We start from the raw sequence: 21,716 nt of genomic DNA on the forward strand, positions 1-21,716 counted from the left end.
CTGTATATCTTCTATCTGCTTTCTGTCTTATTAATCCCCTGTGCTTTTGCATTCTGACCTTGTATTACAACACTCTTATATAGTTTCCTAGACAGTTATATGTTGTTGGACAGTGTGGGTAACAGTGATGTGTAATACCTCATTATTCAGAGCAACTGCATATCATTCTTGTATTTCTGGGCACAGTGTTGGTATCTGACAGACCTGTGGGAGGAATGTTTATTAGCACTACCTGAATGTTCCCATACACAGTACCAGATTCCACATTACTATTATGCACATACATCTCGCTCTGTTACTGTACACACTCTGACCACAGCTTGACAAGTTGGGATGTAAATGGTACATATGTGGTTTCTTAGTCACACAAAGTATTGGGGAGTTGCTAGTGTGCCAGCTTCGTTCTCATAGCTGTTTGTCAATCAGTTATATTTTCTGTTTGCTGCCTATACATCTGGGATCATCCCACTAATTTCTCAGGGGGACAGATTGAGAGGCAACAGATATGGGCCACTTTACTAGACATTCCGGACATATCTGTACAGTTGTGGGGTATGATTCTGTATGCAGACTACTACCACTGGCAGGATTTGAGACATGGCTGTGTGTGCTAAAATCTACAGTTCACATCCCAGTTGCATACGCTATTCGTTTTTTGTTGTCTGCATTTTCCCTGTTTACTGTCTATGTGTCTCTCAGTTGTACTAATTGGCCTCTGGGGATTACACCTGTCATATACAGGCATTCCTACACATTCAATTTATGGTGCACAGTGTGGGTAACAGTGCTTAATACTACAGTACTATTATATGATTGCATATCAACATTTCAGTATGATAACAGGATATACACATGCAGTCCAGCGGTTAGACCTGTTTTGTCAGGCTATTACAACTTTATTGACTTACAGACAATATGAGACTCTTCCTGCCATATTCTTTAGTGTATGCAGTACTTGGCTTAAACAATACAGGTTTTATACTAGCAATTAATTTACTACTACTTTTATTTTTATTTCCTGTGACAGTATATGCATGAGTATTGCTGACCTGCCTCGCATCACAACCTCGCTAAATGACTGATGTGGGCCTCCTGATTCGTGGCCCACTCTGTTGCAAATGTGGGGGACATAAGGGGAATATTTAGCAATACCTATCCATGATATACCTGAGCTGGCAATTATTACACACATACTGGGGTGATGCACACGTCTGGAACATCCCCTGATGCTCTAGCCTCTTGGAGCTACTCCTCCAAGAGGACCCCTTCCACATCTTCAGGTTGGCATAGTGGTGCCTGACCTGCTCACCAGTTTGGGGTATGCCAGTGGCACTGGTGAGGTCACGGGCAAGATAGTCCCAGGCCTTCGCCTTATATTCGGAGCCCTGGTACTGACCCTGCAGCAGTCTCTGAGCATGGTCTTTAACTAGGAGTCCTGCCATGACCTTGAACTCCTGGATGCACCAGAGCTGCACCTGGAAGTGCAATCCTTCTCCCCTTACTGCCATAGTGCCTGCAAGGGGAAGCTACAACCAGTTATGAGATGTATTCCTGCCTCTTGGGTTTAAGTAGGGCTGATTTCCTGCACTTTTCCATGATTGGCTGGTTTTGAAAAGGCTAAGCTATGGGCAAACCTACTTACTTAAGGCTGGCATTGTTTAAAGGGGTATACCACTGGGCACAATGAGTTAGCTGGTCTACACATTACTCACACCTCCTAAGCTGGCCTCTGTAATGCTTAGCATTGCTTAGATTAGGCTTTCATTATAATGCCTTTTTGGCATTGTGTTATTATTCATTACACCTTATATGTATGCCTGGTATCCATAATTAATGTGTACATACACTCTGTGGGTTGCTTGTGTTTTATTGGGGACTTCAACACCCTATTACAATTACACATCACTTCTTGGCTTACTGCTGTACTCCAGTTCAAATATTTATGTTATGTAGTGGGTTATGGTACATATGACTGCAAAATGATTCCTTTCACAGGTTCAGTTTGGTTATACTATGGTGAGGACTTGTTTGCTACTACCTCATTCTTCTCTACTTCTGTGATGGCTTGGTAGATAACTACTGGGACTATGGTGTATAGGGTCCTGGGTTCGTGACCTGCATGTCTGTTTCTTTTGTTGATGGGCAGAACAAGGGCCATTTGATACAGAGTGATTAAGGCACTTTTGAGCAGTTGTAAGCGGGTTTGCGTAGGTTTGCGTGATGATAAACAATGTTAACCTGCTGTTACATCTGGTTACACAATGTTAGCTTTAGAATTGCTTAACCAGTGTGTGCATTGCTAATCACCACCCAAACAGGCTTAAGCATGCTTACTAGTGCTTAAATATGCTTACTACTGCTTATCTGTGCTTAAACCTGCTTACTAGTGCCTTATTCATTATGATACTGACACTTCACATGTGCATTTACTGCAGTACTCCAGTTCATAAATATATGTTATTTAGTGGGTTATGCAACAAAAATATTGGTCATACCGTGTTTTGCCATGTAAAACTGAATGTGCTTTTGTGGGACTCTAACCGGGACTGCCTGCTCGTAAGGTGAATGCTCTGCCCACTACACTATTGCTATGCTGCTGCATTTGCGTATATCTTCCTTGTTATCCTCTTCAGCTATTTAAGCTGCATTAACTGTAGCTAAGCGATGGACACACCCACGCACCTACGGTTAGCTTTAATCGGATTTAGAAAAAAAAATAAAAGGGTTTCTTCATTTTATTTATATATGCTGTTGCTATTGTACACAATGGGGACTGTTGGTGGGGATATGCGGTCATCTGTGAGCGGTCTCAATTATTGCATACCCCTTTCTGCTGTTCTACATTGTGGGGGCGTGTTTTTTCTGAGAGCTTTGCTCTCAGACATGCCCCCTGCACTCTTACACACTCCGTGTAAGCCTAGGAGCTCGGGGAGCGTGCCTCATTAATATGCATTGGCACTCTGCCGTCCTGCTCCTAAACGGTCGCTTCCATGCAGGACTAAGCTAGTCCTGCACAGAAGATTACTAAATCTGGGGGTTAAAGTCATATACTTTAGCAATAAGCACATATTAAGGGAAGCAAACCTTAGACATTGAGATTTAGCAGATTGGAGCTTTAACAGTCTGTACTTTATTGACTGCCCATGGCAACGCTGATTAAAGGGGATATAGATATAAACAAGTTATCCAGTATGTTACCACTCAAACTTTTAATGAACAAACTAGGCAGCTGAGGGTGAACTATAAAGTAGCAGGCTGTTAAACACTGACTATATTTAAAAAGAACGTACATGGCGGCATAACCTAGGCATAATGGAACAGTACTTTTAAATATCTGCTTAAATTACAGAGCAGAAAGAAAAAAAAAAAGAAATACATATTTTTGCAGATGATATAATATAGAAAAAGAGCTGGTACAAAAAAAGATAAAAAAATAATGAAAATATCCTAAATAGTTGTATATTTTAAAATATGACAAAGTAAAGTCACTGCTGAATAATACAGCTTGGAAAGAATCAAACACCAAAAGAGTTCCCAGCAGCAGAAGTGGTCACAGCAAGAAAGGCAGTGGTAAATGACATAGCTTTTGTCAAAGCAGATGATCTGATGGTAATCAAACAATACAACAGGACAGCAAGAAAGATTTCTGAAATATTGGGGAGAATTGGAAGAGGTACTTCTGTAGAAAAACAATTTCATACGTTTTCAGGTACAGCTGACAATAATCCACCAATTGTAAAGTGCATGTTTACATAAATCTTACTTATGCATGGTTGAGACTAAATATAGACAGCTTAAGGAAAGACAACAAAAATTATGCACTTTCTTTCCCAGAAGCTATACAGACTGATTGGAATGGAAGACGTTATGAGGAACTTCCTCAATAAAGGGAGGCTTGTAATCATATGCCATAATGTTTTAAAAGAAAACTTGACCATACAGTGTAGTTCTCCTTATCCTAGTTATTTACCATATAACAATACTTATATGCTGTTTAGCAACCAGAAAGTCTTTTTTATAGCCAATATTTAATAGCCTATTACTGTATGATCCACTTTTACCTGTCTAGTTTGCTCACGAGCCTTTTGAATGGTCACATATCAGTACATTTCATTCTATACTCTGCTTTCTCTTGTGTCAGAAATCAGGAAGGGCATGCGTTTTGTTCTACTCATATCTCACTGTTTTACAAAGGAATCGGTCTCAACATGTATGCATGTATGTATGTATGTATGTATGTATGCATGTATGCATGTATATCTCTAATTTACATACACGTATACATTCAGTTCCCTTTACATTTCTGTAGACAGCGTGCAGAATCAAAGTATATACCATATTTTGGAAATAAATGAATGAATTGAAGACTGAAATGCATACTGCTGGGCAGCTCATTTAAGATGAAAGGAAATACATTTTCCAAAACGTGCATTATGAATCACTGAAATATCTGTCAACCAGAGGGTGTTTGACAAAAAAAAAAGACAAAATTCAGGAAAACTGAGAACAGATTCGAAAGAAATAGTACAACTAGCAGATAACCATAATTATTGCTTAAGCAGGATATGCAGGTTATGGTGGGTCCTGCTGGAATGGACTTAGAAACATGCTGCTCAAATTCTAAACAATGTTGTAAAATAGCACATCATTCCTGCTGTTTATCTTTTCAAATTAGTTTATGTTTTTTTTTTTTTTTACATCCCAGATTTGTAAAGAATGGGTCTATATTATAAGAGCAAGGATTTCAATATTCAAACACCATATGGGCAACACCAAATGGTCGAATATTGAAAACCTTGCAAGTGTGAACGGAGATTGCCATAGGGAAGTCTTCCCTTTTCTTCAACGTAGTGTGATCTCGGAGTTGGTATATTTAAGTAGCGGGGGGTGTGGGGGTGCAGGGGTGCTTGCTCCCCTGCTCAGAGTGATCAGGTAGGTTTTTGTTTAATTTTTACATTTTTTATTTTTTTTTCGAAGTTTCACAACTTCGCTCATATGGTGTCGCCCATATGTTGTTCGAAGTTGTGAAACTTCATTCTTATAATATAGACCCTACAGAATATGCATACATCTATCCACTAAATCTTAACTTCCTTCAAAATCCTGAGACACCTGTTTCTTGTCTGAATGGAGTTTCCCATGAAAAGTAAATTAATAACCATCTGGCAAAATGTCTGTGTCTTCAAATTGTCCAGATGCAAAAAATAATTTTATTGCAAAGCTGCATTTCAGCACTTTATTCATTTTGGTAATTTTATTCATCTGCCATTAACATTTACTAATATATATATATATATATATATATATATATATTTCTTAACCCTCATTCATGCTGAAAAGAAGGTAGATGCAAATTAAATATAACAAAACCAATATTACAGATGAGAACTTCATCTGTAAAAATCACATTGGATCTCTTTCTGAAAATTTCCAACATTCAGTTATAGAGAAACCCAAAAGACAAGCTGCCTTGGCTGCTGTGTACTTTATACATTTCTGAGCTTACTATAAAACTGTTGGTATTACAACATTGTCCCAAAGCACTGTAATGTTGTGGATGATACCACCAAAGATTTACAAAACCACTGTTATAGTGTCATCAGATATCTGAAAATCCTGGATAATAAATGGTGCTTTGGGACCTAGCTGATGTAATTCCCCCCAGGTCAGTTATCAAAATTTGCATCTGACTTGACTGATGTATGAGAAAATTCAAAGTTGATAACAACTAGTGCCATAACAGGTCGGGAGGCCGGCATAATGGTTAAGGTATTTATCTTACAGACACAAAGTGCAGGGTGTGATTCACACATCGGGTAATTAGGTAGGCTTATAATGACCTGCAAGGGTAGTTAGCTTAGTACTAATCTATGAATCAGTAAAGCAATCACTCCTGGAAAAAATAAAACAACTCAGTATTATTTCCTAACACTTAGGATCAATGCCCATATTCATACCATTCGATCAAACCACTGTTATATCTGCCACTTGAACAATAAAATAATAAGCCACAATTAAAATATGCCTAAAACCTACAAAATTAACCTGAACAAATTTAAGAAGAAAGTCCATTAGATACATTTAGGAAAAACTATCTAATATAAGTTAAATATCCTCCGGAAAACCCTCTGTGCATTCTTTTGATTACATATCCCTTTCTATTACATCTTAGGCTGCCACAAAATAAATGTACCACTTCATCTTGCAAACTCCTCTCCTCTCTGTTCAACCATATTCCATCAACTGCAGTCTACATCACCCATTCTACCTACCAGTTCTCCTTAGATTACATCCTTTTTTTATTCTATTACCTTTCCATACCACTAAGCATATGCCATACCCAGTTCCACTAATTCTAAATGTTTTTTTCCAGAAAATTGCAATCACATTTTGAATGCATCCCCCAGTCAGTACCATCTTGATTATTTTGTCCCACCACAAATAACCTCTTGAAATACCTCCTCTGATTCTATACCCCCGAAGGAAAATTCCAGTAAAAGGAGGGACACTTTTCTCTAAACATTTGAGACCATGCCTGCATTCCCCATCCAAAACATGGTCACATCACATCATCCCCACCACATATACAGATGGCACAGTGGTGCAGCAGTAGCATTGTTGTCTCAAAGCAAGCGGTCTTCTGGTTCAATTCTCAGCTAGAGTGCCTTCTGTGTGGAGTCTGCACGTTCTCCCTGCATTTGTGTGGGTTTGTCTGGGTACTCTGGTTTCCTCCCACGTTACAAAAAGATTGATCTGTAGTGTTTCTCCCTGGGTCTCCACTGAAAATTGTCTTTGTTCCAAGTACTTTCCCAGTAAATAAATAAAATAAAATGTAACAGTGTACAGCTTCTTTCTTGTCACCTGTCCAAAAATACACCAAATCATCCCAATACATGCATTTTACCAGTCTGAAATGCCATCCATGCTACCACATACAGATATGCTGCTCTTCTACCAACCTCACACCTTTAAGTTTTCTAACTATCTCATACTGTTTCTGCTGTCTTTTATCAGCATTCCAATTCTTATATTCCATTACTTACCCCCTCCCTTAGTCTCAGGGATCCATAGTCTGCATTATTTTTCCTCTAAAGAGTAATGCTGCATTTTATTCAAAGCACTGATTTCAGAACGTCTCCATTTCTCAGTCTAAATATTTTCCTAGGTCAGTGTCATTCACATTTTGCACCCCATATTGAGCTTTCACCACTGCAGTAACTAACAGAGGCTTAAATTCTGCACTTTTATCTAAAAAAACAGTTCCAGAGGTCACTTTTTCTGTCATAATTTTCATACTGCAGATCTCTCTCATGAAAAATTCCCCATTTAAGTTTACCAAACATCTTTAACTTGTGTATTTCTACACTTCCAGTCTTCCAGATATTCAGCCATTTCTTTTCACCCCTAGGCTATGCAAGATGTTCACTCGACAGTTCTGCCATTTTCTTAGGGTATCATAGTCTTAACATTTTCCAAGACAGTACGTTTCTCTGCTCCTACTGATACTTCTCCTGTCTTGGGCATACTATTTTCTGACACTCATGGGGCATATGCAGGAATAGACATAAATGTAAGAAACAGCAGTGTATGTCCTTACATCTGTAAGCCTGCATGATGCTATTTAGGGAAGGGTGTTAGGGCACTCTACACTAAAACGTCTAAGATCTGTTTGGATGTTGGTCTCATCTGTTTTCAGTTGTTCCAGTAGGGAAAGATGGGTCCAGTTCATTGTAGAAAAGTCAATAGTTACCAGATAATGGCAGTAAAAACCCTGTGATCTGTTTGAATATTGGTCTCACCTGTTTTCAGTTGTTCCAGCAGGGAAAGATGGGTCCAATTCATTGTAGAAAAGTCAATAGTTAGCAGATAGAGTTAGTAAAAAGACTCTGAAAATATCTTTCCTCTAACCAGCTTTCCCTCCTTTTTTTCTTTCCCTTTTTCTGAAACAGCCCCACAATTCCTTCTGTGGCATATATTACTTCCCCTCTGTTTTTCAGACTAGCACTTATTCCTTCTTCTGGGGTTTGCCTCTCTCATTGCCTTCTATTTGCCCTTCTAGAATATATTCCTTGCCTTCTTATGATACCCTGTTCTTTTCCCTTACCTGTCCCACCATTTGCTGTAGCTTCTGCAGCCTCCTTTGCTCTCTCCAGTCATAAGGATTACATTTTCAGATCCTTTACCAGTATCCTCTACTAAATCATGATCAGACAAACCTATGTCATGTACCTTACTCTTCAAAATCTCACCCACAATGCACTAGCTTGATTTGCGCTGTCTCTAGAAAAAATTAAATCCATTTTAGGAGCTTGCTTAGATGTCCAGTAAATGGTGTTTCACGAGATGACATTTAAAAAGTCTCCTACAACCTAAGCGATGCTATTTGCAACCAAATAACCTGACTGAACTATCCTGTTATTTGAAAATCCCTGCATCAAAACCTTATTGTCCTGTTAAACAATCTCAGCCAACACCAGCAACAACTTCAACAGATGTGTTGAATAATTTTCATTGGGACCACAGGAGGAACTCAACATTATCCCAAACATTTCTATCTTGCATTTCATAGCCATACACTTTCCTGCTCTGTTCCTCCTTTAATCTCTACCAACTAGCCCAGATGCTTCCTTATCAGAATCACAACATTCAGCTTTCTCCCAATCATTATGACAGTCCACTCCTACCATCACATAAACTCTATTACTTAAGAGTTTCTTTCCATAACAACATTGCCTCCTGAATGAACACAGCATCTAGTGTTTCTCTTTCTCATCCTCCAAGTTCATATTGACCTAAGGGTCTTTACAATGTTAGCTGTTAATTCCTAATATAATATTGATGAGTGATATCATCTATGCCAAAGTTTTTTCTAGTAAGGACTACCCATGTCCAGGAGAGATGCCAGGGCAATCCAAAGCAGAAATTTACAGTTTCCCATCTATCCATCCAGGTTGCACAGGGTCATGGAGGTGCTCTGCTTGATATGGATTGGAAGCCTATTCCAGAGGAGTGGCAGCCTCTGAGAGATGTATCTGTCTCTCCAGCAGGTCCTGTTTGTGTCGCAGGCTAGATTGAAGTCCCTGGAATGGGAAATTCTAATCCCATTTTAGTTATGAATGTGCAGCATTTCCATTAGATTTGGGTCAGAGATAGCCCTGTAAACCAGACATAAGTCACATCTAGGTAGTCTATACGCTACTGAGTACAGTGACTGCAACTTCAGTATGTCCGTATAAGACATGTGCTGGAGACGCTGAATTTTCTTAGTTAGAAATCTCTTAGGTCTCTCAAGTTGCTCCAGGTATATGGTATGATACATACCAAAGGGGGCATTATATTCAATAATAGGCCTGATGAGGGATGAGTACAGGGTAGTTATAACCTCTTTTGCTTTTGAGTTCATGCCTTTGCTAATCGGGTGAGCGAGATAGAATGGTTTGCTCACCACAGTAGATAGTGGTCAAAGCTGAGGTCACAGTCAACTTGTGCTTCCAGTTATCTCCCTACTGAATTGGTATTTAGGGTATTATTATTAATTTTATAATCAGCAGGGACATTGTTTTTGCAGAGGGGGAATGACAATGCATTTTTTTAGCATTTAGTTTAAGACCATGGCTTTAGCATCAATCATTGGTCTGTGTAAGCCCCCTTTTGAAATATGCTCACATTACTAGGGGCTTCAATGATAATACCTAATTTGCGGTCATCCAAAAACTTGGTTAGCCACAGCCCCTCCCATCTGGCCTGGACTTCTGAAAAGTATATGCCAAACAAGAGTGGCCCAGTACTCACCTTTGCGGGACTCCACTGGTGACAGGTTTGCTAGTAGAGGTAAAATCTCCCACTTTGATTGAGTGTTGCTGAACTGTGAGCCAGTTTGAAACCCCCCTGACAACATAGGGGCTGATATTCAACTGGGTAGTTTGTTTTGTCAATGTTGCAAGAATGTCTGATAGTGTCAAAGGCCTTGGCCAAGTTAAGATAGGCTGTGTGCATGTCTTTGCCCTCATCTATGGCTCTCGTCCCATTCTCAAAGAAACCCACCAGGTTTAGCAGGCAAGAAAGTGAACTAGGACAGATCCAGGGTTTGAAGGTCACCTATATCCTTATTTATGAGGTCCATGATGATTTGTTCCATTGCCTTACAGATGAGGGTGGGTACATTTATGGGTCTATAGTTACCCAGGTCTGTTGCCTAGCTGCCCTTGTGGAGGGAGATAACAGTCAATGTTTTTCATTCATTGGGGACAAAGTCAGTACTCATACTGTGGTTGAATAGAGTGCCTAATGGAGTAGCTTGTTTTAGAACATTAAGAATGCAGCCCGGAATGCCACCTGATTCCATGGAAGCTTAGAGAGCATTGATGACTTGCCTTTTGGAGATGCAGGGAGGAGGAGATGATGAAAACATGGTTTGTGGTATGCTTGGGGGGTTAGGGGGTGAAAATTTTCACTAAATGTCTCTGCTAGCAGGTTTGCAATTTCCACAGGGTTAGTGTGTGTGATGCCGTCCACAATTAGTTCAGCACACATCTGAGTCCTTCCTTTTAGGCTGTGGACATAGCTGAAGAAAGCCTTATGGTTATCCTTGGCTATGGCTGCTAAATTTTTCTCATAGTTGCTCTTTGAAGATTTTATGAGTTGTCTTATTTGCTTCTTTAGGATGACGCTGGTGCACTTCCAGCTCTGGGATGTCACATTTGTATTTTTAGAGACCAGCTTCTTTCACTTATTGTATAATTGATTAATGCTAGACATCCACCAGGATGGTTTGTTTTTTCTTGAGGATCTTGCTTTAATCCTATCTGGCACAGCTGTGTGTATACTTTTGTGTAGATGTTTATACAGGACATCAGTGTATACCTTAGTATAGCCATCAATGCCATCTGTAGAAAATGGACCTTGGAAGTGGATTATACCTTCCCTTAGAAGGGTATAGTTAGCTTTGGTGAAGTTTTTTAGCCTGACCTCTCCTTTGGGGAGTTCTGGTGCTATTGCTACTTCAAAAATGACTGATTTATGGTTGCATTTAACAAGTGTGGGCCCTATACTTGAGGTGTTGCATCTGTCACTCATATTGGTGAGGACCAGGTCTAGAATACTGGAGCCCCTTGTGGGGTGGTGAACTGTTTGTTCCAGGGCATTTGAGTTAACAAAGTCCAGGAACTTTTGTGCGAGTGAGTTTAGGCTCATATAAGTTTCCCAATTAAGGGAACAATAGTTGAATCCACCAATGACTAGGGTGTTACGTTGTACCTTAATTGTCCCAAGTAGGTCTAAATAAGCTGTGGGAATCTTGGCTCATGGAAGGGGACCTGTAATGGATGATGAACTGAAGGGTGGACTTGGAGTAGCTCCATAGAGTTTTTTTTTTGTCTAACCAGTCTAAAGATGTAATTATCTTTCATGAAGATATTGAAAGGGCAAGTAATGCAGAAAACAATTGTGTCTTCACTTTAGCTTTTTTATTATACATGTACAAGATCATGAAAATAATCATTCATAACTGGAATGTTTTAAGAGGTATAAATTAAGTAATTACAGCTGGAGGTGAAGCCTTTTTGGTTATAATGGAAGTCAAAATTATAACTGGAAAAGAGAGTAGAGTTTTTGTTGTCTTCTGAAGAATATATGACCATGTTTAAATGCAATTTTGCTAGACATTTAGACTTGTATATGAAGGCCCTGACTTTTTCACACATAACAGTACCTTTCCTTTGAAAAAGAAAAACATCTGTAATATATTAGGGTTGGTCTATTTGGCATTATAAGTTCATAGGTTCAAAGGTGTTTACTAGGCTAATGACCACAAGGACCTTTTTAAGCCAGCGATGCATCCCACATCTCTGTCAAGTTCTAATATCCTTGATAAGTGTAAGCAGGGGCTTGGGAGATGAAACATTTATAAGCAGGGGCCTGGAAAATGAACCATTCACAAGTTTCCTCTGTCCATTAGACACATAGGTGCCAAACCAGGGATGAATTTTCTGTTGCCCATCCAGTTGTCCAAGTTGCACTTAAATTGGGTTAGGGAGAAACTCTGCTTCACATGGATGGGGAGGTTGTTCCAGAGATGGTGTAGTCTCTGGGATACATACCTGTCTCTCCAGCAGGTCCTATTTCTATTATAGGCAAGGTTTAAGTCTTTAGAATAGGTAATTCTGGTGCTGTTTGTTTTGTGGATATGTGGAGTCCATCATAGTGGGGTCTGACATCTGGATATGCAGGAGGTACATCATAGTGGAGTCTGACAATACCCTGTATGACAAGCATAGATCTCCCCCTCAACAGTCTGTAGGAGACAGAATACAGGGATAGGTCATTGAGGCAGTCTGCCTAGGACATTTTACTTATGTCCTGTATTCATTTTGTGAGGAACCTCTGTGGACAGTTGTTGGATATGCCTGTTTAGGCACATACCAAAGGGGACATTGTACTCAGTGACAGGTCTGATGAATGCTAAATAAAGTGGAACAATGACTTCCTTGGATCTAGATGCCATAACTTTGTTTATAAGTTGTGTAACATACAACGATTTCCTCACTAATGTAGACACATCATGGTCAAGGGCTAGATTACTGTCTATGTGTGTCCCCAAGTCCCAGACTACTGGGTCAACACATATACAGTAATCTAGTCCTTGACCATCACTTACATATTGTTGCTGTGAAAAAATCTATGTAGGTAAGACCACATAAATGTTGCCAAAGCAAATTATTAAACACTTTTAGGCCTTTATACATAAAGTCAGTAATAACACACATTTTAAGTACATTGGAGTATGTTGGATCTATAAGAAATATGTTTTTATCTGTGGTGTACGTAATAAAAATGGATGCCAGGGTGGGAGACATCATTATCTTACCAGAAAGGGTGGGGCGGGGTTGAAGTAGCAGCTATTGCTAAAATCAAGTCATCGTTTTGGCCTCAGTGAATAAATTAGTAATGCATGACAGTGAATTATGTAACAGTGAACTATAAACACCATACCTCACATCAAAACACATAAAAGGACACTTTTATGAATGAGAACACACACACACATACACACACACACACACACACACACACACACACACACACACACACACACACACACACACACAGATAGAGGACCCAGAAGGTTTTTGACATAGTCATTAAAAAAAAAGGCAATTTGAAAAAATGAAAGGAAAAAAAACATTATCTAGGGATTTAAATTTAAAAAAGGAGACATGCAGATATTGTGAAGTCAATTCTTGGACATAAGTCTGAATATCAACATCAGTCCACCAATCACATTATGGGTAGATCCAAAAACTACAGCCAATTAGCTTCATCTTTTGATCATTTCATGATGTGAACAAAGACAAGAATATTTTAGAAAAATGATTCCTGAGAGGACATCATTTGTACAGGAGCAAGGTTGGGTTCGCAAAGGTCCATGGTCAATGGACAATTCTGTCTGGTGCTTGAGGAAAGTCAGAGGAACAAATAAGTGAATAAGTGAACTAGAAGAGGTTTTCTTTGAGTCCAGAGGCATTAGTGGAAATGGGACTTTTATTAGAATCTCAAGGTCTTTTTCATATGACTAAAGTCAACAAGTCTCCAATGCTTTCCCATTGATATATGTTCTGGAATTACTAGGTTTCATCCAGATGAACATTCATGCCCTTCAGGTCCTGCTGAACTGCTATTAATACATGAGGCAATCCAAATGATGCATGCACTACATCCTATTTCACCATATCAGATATTAACAATGAGGCTGTGCATGAGCAAGGGACTTCCTGTTTGATTGGGAAGCTTCAACTAAATATACAGATGGTCAGCAGTCAAGCAATTTTGATAATGTTAATTTGAGTTCCTGTGAACTCCCTTTTTCTGAACATACTTTGCTATCCAAAGGACTGATATTTGTTGCTAGAAAAAGGAGTGCAACTTTTAAACATTATGTTTTTTTTTCAAAGTGTAAAATACATATTTCTGCTAGAGAATTAAGAAATTCTAGTCTATTTTGTCCAAACAGTTTTTTTAATGATTTTTTATTGACAGTTGTTTGTGGTTTCTATGTGTTCTGTAATGGCTCTAACTTATACTAACATTTGATGGCAGTATAAAAGGAGACCATTATCTTTGGTTCAGCCCATTTTCATATTATTCCTCATATTTTCAATTTAATGATGACATTTCTTACATGGAATTCCTGTGAAGAGACTTTAAAGAAGTATATTGCTTTTTCCCTAAACATACAAATAAATGTTTAAATTTCTATTTTTACTTTATATATATAGACTATCCCCATTCTAACTATCCCTTATGAGACCAACTGAACATAAGAATTCTCATACTTTACTTGACGATGTAGTGACTTCTTGTGTATATATTGTGTATATATATATATATATATATATATATATATATATATATATATATATATATATATGTATAATTTTCTTGGAACGAGATTGTTGTCTGTTTTCTTTAGATAGGTATTTGTATTGTTTATTTGTGTTTTTGAGTTACCGTATTGTTGTTATTAATTGAAAAAAAAAAATTGAAATAAAGAGATTTTGGAAAAAAAAAAAGAAGTATATTGCTTTTTTGAAATTTTTTTTCTCCTTTTTTGAAATTTGAAGCCAGTTATCAAAAGGAAAATTTTAATGATTTAGATGTCAGTATATATGAGAATCATTATGGGGTTTAAGTTCTAAGATTTATAGAAAGCCTATTAGAGGGAATAAATATTTAGATTATTGCACCTAATTCATACAAAATGGGATTATTAAACGTTGCTTTATTCAACCATCAAGGCTGACATTTGTTGATGGTATTTTTATTGACAAATGCCAAGATATAGCTAGTTTATTTTAAAGGTAGGCATTATCATGGATTTCGTGTAGAGAAAACCTTAAATGATGTGTTGAGTTTTAAAAATTAAGACTGCTAACCTAAGATAACCTGTGGGTTGGTTTTGAATGATGAATGCAAGGGTGCTATATCAGATACATACAGTAATGTGTTGTGTCCCTTACTTATTCATATGGTAGAAAGCCACTTAAAGATATTATTGGAAAACAGTGGGATGCCTTTAGAAGAGATGAAGTTCTTGCTGAAGTAGTAGGCAAAACCCCAAAGTTTGTTGCTAAAATGGTGACTAATAGTAAAAGTGTTTTGAAAAGGAAGGATAGAGATATTTCTACCAAATGAAAATCAATAAAATGTATGGAACATATCCATGTTTTGGAGGTAAACAATGCAAGTATATGGCCAGTAGTCAATATCTAGTCAAGGGAACAACTGTAGGTCACAGCAATAGATATATACGGGAGACTAGACAAATTATTTATCATGATCAGTGTACTGCATGTGAATGTTTCATTTACTTATTTATTTTTATTTTGGGAAGGTTGGTAGGAAATTAAAAGAGAGACTGGCTGAGCACCTTAGAAGTACAAAAGAAAAAGAGAAATTTTTTCTTTTTAAGCATAATCTGCAATATTGTAATCTTAAATATTTTTTATTATTTTAGAAAAAGTAGTAAGAGATTGTAGGTGGAGGTGATCTGGAAGCTTTGTTGTTAAGACATGTATGATTGTGACAGTTTCAATTTAATGTATAAATTTAAATGAGACTATTAACCTGTTTTCTTAAGAATGAGAAATTAAATTACTGAATAGTCATAGGTTATTTTATGTCAAGTTTGTTTAATTGTACTATTTAAAATGCTTAATAGGGATGTATTGTTATTACAAGTTCTTTGCATGTTCTATGGAATGAGAGCGCTTATCAGTTATTGTTTAATAACATTTATCATTTAAGTTTTTTCATTTCTGGTTTCCACTTAAGGATTCATATTTTTTTTAGTTTGTATTGTATAGTGCCAAGCATTACTATCATATTTTTTTTTACTCTTTTTATATTCCATTCAAGATTGACTTTACCATACTGTCATGCCATTTCATCTCCACAGAGTTCCAGGAACATTCCACTTCAGAGGCTGATGGAAAAATATTAGACCCCATACCAAATATGCAGCAACCTACAAGGGGTATGATTTTTAAAACATAAAGGACATCACAGAATTATTTTAATAGTTTTACATAACTCAGTCAGAAAAAAAATGTTGATGTAAGCATACAGCCACACAAAAATAAAGAAAATGAATAAATGGAATATATGTAGGTCTGGATTGTATGATATATGGACTAGCTATCAGACATCATTATAAGGATATTATTATTATATCATCTACCATAATGGTGGAAATAATATTATGCACATGCACATTAAAGTGTGTGCTAATTGCAAAACAAAAAAAAAAATGCTTTCAGTACATTAGAAAAGATTGATATGAATATCCAAGATGGAGACGGTAATAGAACATTAGCAAAGCACAACCCCATTGGCAGTTGAAACTAGTGGCTTATTATCCACCAGGTTTAAATGACTACACAAACTAAAATATGTACTTAAACTAAGGCCATTATAGATAACCAAGGCGTCTCAATGTCCCAAGCATATACTGATCAAATAGATGTAAAAAATCCACCATATAAGTAGCGAAGAAGTCTGTTTATTACATAAAACAAATCGGTAAGCGCTTTCACTGTGGCTTCGTCAGACCATTAACATTCAAAAATACTTTCCTAATTCCTTTTATATAGATCACATGCCTAATTAAACACTTGCAATCAAGGTATTAAAGCAATACACTTCAACTTATGCATTCACCACCTATGTGAGAGCGTATAATACTCATAAATACCTAATGTACATAAACAATATATTGCAAATGTCCCTTCCAAACAACGTAGCAAAACAGCAACATAGTAATTAAAATTATATATATATATATTTTACGATTAAAAATGTATGCCTCAACGGCAACCTATAATAAGATAAACCAAGTTGTGTTATTGTGAGAACCTGCAGCGTTTTACTAACAAACATAAATTCATTGCTTAATAAATCATATGCTTATAAAAAGCATTAAAATACATTAAATAATAAAACCTACTAATATAAATACAAGATATTCAATCGTCAGCAACCTCAAAACGTGCAAGAAGTGTAAATATATACTTTCTTATATAATAACAAATAAAATGAGGTTTTCTAATAAACACTGTCAGCTACATGAAGTTGCAAAAGCAATAAAATGCTACTTATTACTAACAGATAATTATCTAATATCAACAAATGCATGTTCTCTCAAATTCTATATATTGATAATAGCAGTTGTACAAACTAATAAAAGCATATAAAAAACGTAAGTGTATTACATATTACGAACCTGTTATGATTATCAAATGTCAACCATTAATCTAATGCGTATCAAATAAGCAACTTTTACGTTCGCGTACTGAATGTAGTAAAATATTATAATGTGTCCATATAACAGAACTACATCACAATTGGTATTGTGAAATTGCACATGAAGGAATAAGCACTCTTCATACTATAATTTATAACAAAAGATTTTTACTACAATAGCAGGTTCGATGTACATAACAACTTATGTGAATGATAAAAGGAAAAAATGTCTTGCGACTACTATATACAAACGCTTGTATAGCTCAAAACTCTCATTCATTGGCCATACCATTCAAAAATTACAAACTGACAAAAAAGTACCTAAACACAACAATGGAATAAACAGTAATAATAATAGTCCTAGGCTACCTATATCACAATGTTATCATTAATGATAACTGATGAATTTACCGTTATCCTTCTAATTCTGAATTTTAAATTCATAGTAAAATATCATAAGAAAATTATATATATTTATATATAAACATAATAATTATGAAATCTGTTTCATTATTTATTTGTTTATTTAATACGCCTTGCTTGCAGTACAGGTTTAATGGAGGCTCTCTCATTAAGGCCCTTACCCTTGTCTGCCCTAAATCTCATCATCCAATTAACTTCTCTTCTTTCAGTGGTGTTACAAATATTACCTTCCCTGACCATTGGGAGGATGTTGTCTATAGCCATGAATGTGAAAATATGTTGTTGACCATAGTTTTTATCGTGTTTAGCTAAAGCATTGTTCATATACTGAATTCTAATAGCATAAGATGTTCTCTAATCCTGGTCCTAAGCGTCCTGTTGGTCTTACCAACATAGAACGCAGGATCTAATGAGAACATTAAACTTGATTATACACCAGAAGCTGCTATTCGAGATGAGAATTTTATCGGAACATTGAAGGAGCACAAAGGCAACCAACGTGTTCATCTTAATAGACAGGCAAGTGATAACGCTTTATTTAACACTTCAGAAAGGGGCGAATGCCTGAAAAATAAACTGTTAGCTTGTCTAACTACTGATGACAATCCACTCATGTTATATGAGGCTGATGGAGATGAAAGCTTAAATGACTTTTCTATAGACATTACACAACAAATGCAAGCAGCCATCCAAAAGTTGGAACTTGACATGTTAAAACTAAAGCGGCTCTCTACTCAAAGGTTCCATTTTCAAGTTTGTTTGAAAAGAAATATAACACCCAGAGGCTTGCGTATACTTAAAATGCCGACATATGGTGATCAATATCCTGTACTTCTCACTCAATGGCAGAAGTTCAGCATAGAATTGAGTAAGAAATATATGCAATTGCTACTAGATTTTTTTTAAGCCAGTAGAAGATGAATTAATAAAATCAGCACTAGCTCAACAGCTTGAGATTAGTGCTAAATTTCCTGAGTCACTGGTGATTCAAGCTATTACCAACATGCTAGATGGAATTATAGCATATGAAAGGCGTCTTTTACAACAGAAGAAGAATAAGATAGATAGAGATGTGTGATTTTCGGACATCACAAGTATTTGTTTGGCCAAGGGCATCATCAATTTCCACGCATACCACGTTAGATACTACCACTTCCACCCACCAACAGTGTGAACGGTCGAGGCAGTCCAGTCCATCTAATATGTCTACTATCCATGATAGCAGAATAGTGCCGTCCACTAACCAACAGCAAGACCACACATTAATTCCAGTTCCTGAGGCACCAGCTACAGACACTTATCGATCAGTGAGGACTTTAGAACATTCCATCCAATCGATGGAAGTTCCAGTAGTACGACCTAAAATAATGAGCGTCAATACATCAGACCAGACTGAGTTAAACCAAACAATTTTTCCACAGTTCCCCCTCCCTATAACCCTGGGGAGGGTGGACAAATGAGACCGCTCTGCCAGCCGGGGGAGGCAGAAGCGCAAGTTTTCAGGGGAGAGGACACAAGGACAGACACTCAAAAAGATGTGGAACAAATAGATACAGACTTAGTCTGGAATATATCTCACAGACCACTTGATGAACACGAATTAAGTCTGTTGAATAAAGGTTTAACTTTTATTCTGACTGTGAACAGTAGAATCACGGATGTGCTCACTGATTTAAAACTATTTATTAGAAATGTGATGCTTAGGTATCAGTTTGGAGATAATTTGAGCATTTCACAATGATGTTTAAAGAGATTGAGTGAATTTGTACCTCATAATTACCCCTTATTAGAGGCTTTCTACAAAATGGTGGAAGATGATGTTTATGAGCAATTTGCATCTACTACCAATAAATATAGGAGGTTCAATAACTTGTCATTTCAAGAGAGACAGGCACTTAGTAGACTTAGATCTGATAGGAACATAGTCTTTAGACCAGCTGACAAAGGGGGTCCACTGGTAGTTATGGACACCTCTCATTACAATACAAGTATGAGCAATATGTTATTAGATGGTAAATATTATAAAGCCATCACCAAACAACAGCTTGATAGTATTAAACAAAAAATGGTCGACATTGTTGTCGAATTGGAGAACAGTCAAATTATAGACAGAGAACTAGCCAACTTCTTACGTGTTGATCATCCTTTATTACCGAGTATCAATGGGATCCCTAAAATTCACAGACATGGTACCAATCCCCCAATGAGACCTATAGTCTCTGATGGTGGATGGTCAACAGAGCCTTTTTCTCTTTACGTTGAGAGGTACCTTAGACCCATTGTAGCACAAAATGAATTTATTTTAAAGGACACCAAACAATTTCTTGGTGATCTATATGATCACTTTAGTCAAGGGAATATGACAGCAGATATGATGTTTGTCACTTTAGATATTCAATCACTGTTTACCATCGTTCCTAATGCAGATGGCGTTGTGGCCATTAAAAAATGCTTGACTATACATAGTTGCTATACAGATGAACATATAGACCTTATAGCGATGTTTATGGAAATTATATTGGAGAACAATGTCTTTGTTTATCAAGATAGTGTATATATACAGTTAGAGGGCGTAGCTATGGGAACCTCGTGTGCTAATAGCTACGCCAATATGTACCTAGCCATGTGGGAGGAAGAGGTATTATTTCAGAGTGCGTTGTATCTTTCGCATGTGTGGTTTTACAGATGCTTTGTGGATGACTTCTTCCTTGTTTGGGAGGGTAGTCATGAAGATTTACATAACTTTATAGCAGTTATTAATAATTTTACTCCCCATCTTAAGTTTACATACGAATATTCAGCTGATCATATAGAGTTTTTGGATGTCTTTGTACAGAGAGTGATGGAAGATCAGGTTAATACCGGAGTCTATAGGAAGAACTGCTATAGGAATGCCCTCCTATATAGGACAAGTATGCATCCACGTTATATATTTGACAACATAATGAGAGGACAGGGCATGAGAATTTCAAGGCTTAATGCATCACAAGAAGGATTTCAGCAAGAGATAGATAGTTTTAGATTTAGATTATTACAACGCGGTTACCAACAATGCGAAATTGAACACAACTTAATAGATATATACAAACTAAGAATGAGTAGAGCTGCCCCATATTACTCTAATCAGATGAATGAGAAAGAGATTATACGTATTCCTAATAATCAAGTAAGAATACATATGTATTACACATATGATAGAAAGGACATCATAGATATCATTAATAGACATTGGCGGATTTTGACTAGCAGTGAAGAGATTGTACAGATAGTAGGGATAAAACCAACTTTTCAATACAAGAACAGAAGTAATCTTAAAAAACTATTATGTCATCGTAGAGATGGACAGGACAATGATCTATTTGTAGGAACATATCCATGTGGACGATGTAATTATTGTAACCATATAGAAAGAGGCAATACATTTACACATCCAGATACACGACAAATCTTCTCTTTTAAAGTTAATGCCACTTGTAACACAGAAAATGTGGTGTATTTAGCCATGTGTCAAGTATGCCAGGCATTCTATGTTGGTAAGACCAACAGGACGCTTAGGACCAGGATTAGAGAACATCTTTATGCTATTAGAATTCAGTATATGAACAATGCTTTAGCTAAACACGTTAAAAACTATGGTCAACAACATATTTTCACATTCATGGCTATAGGCAACATCCTCCCAATGGTCAGGGAAGGTAATATTTGTAACACCACTGAAAGAAGAGAAGTTAATTGGATGATGAGATTTAGGGCAGACAAGGGTAAGGGCCTTAACGAGAGAGCCTCCATTAAACCTGTACTGCAGGCTAGGCGTATTAAATAAACAAATAAATAATGAAATAGATTTCATAATTATTATGTTTATATATAAATATATATAATTTTCTTATGATATTTTACTATGAATTTAAAATTCAGAATTAGAAGGATAACGGTAAATTCATCAGTTATCATTAATGATAACATTGTGATATAGGTAGCCTAGGACTATTATTATT

The sequence above is a fragment of the Protopterus annectens genome, chromosome 4.part0 (genome assembly GCF_019279795.1).
Source record: "Protopterus annectens isolate FY-2018-M chromosome 4.part0, PAN1.0, whole genome shotgun sequence".
NCBI lineage: Eukaryota > Metazoa > Chordata > Ceratodontiformes > Protopteridae > Protopterus > Protopterus annectens.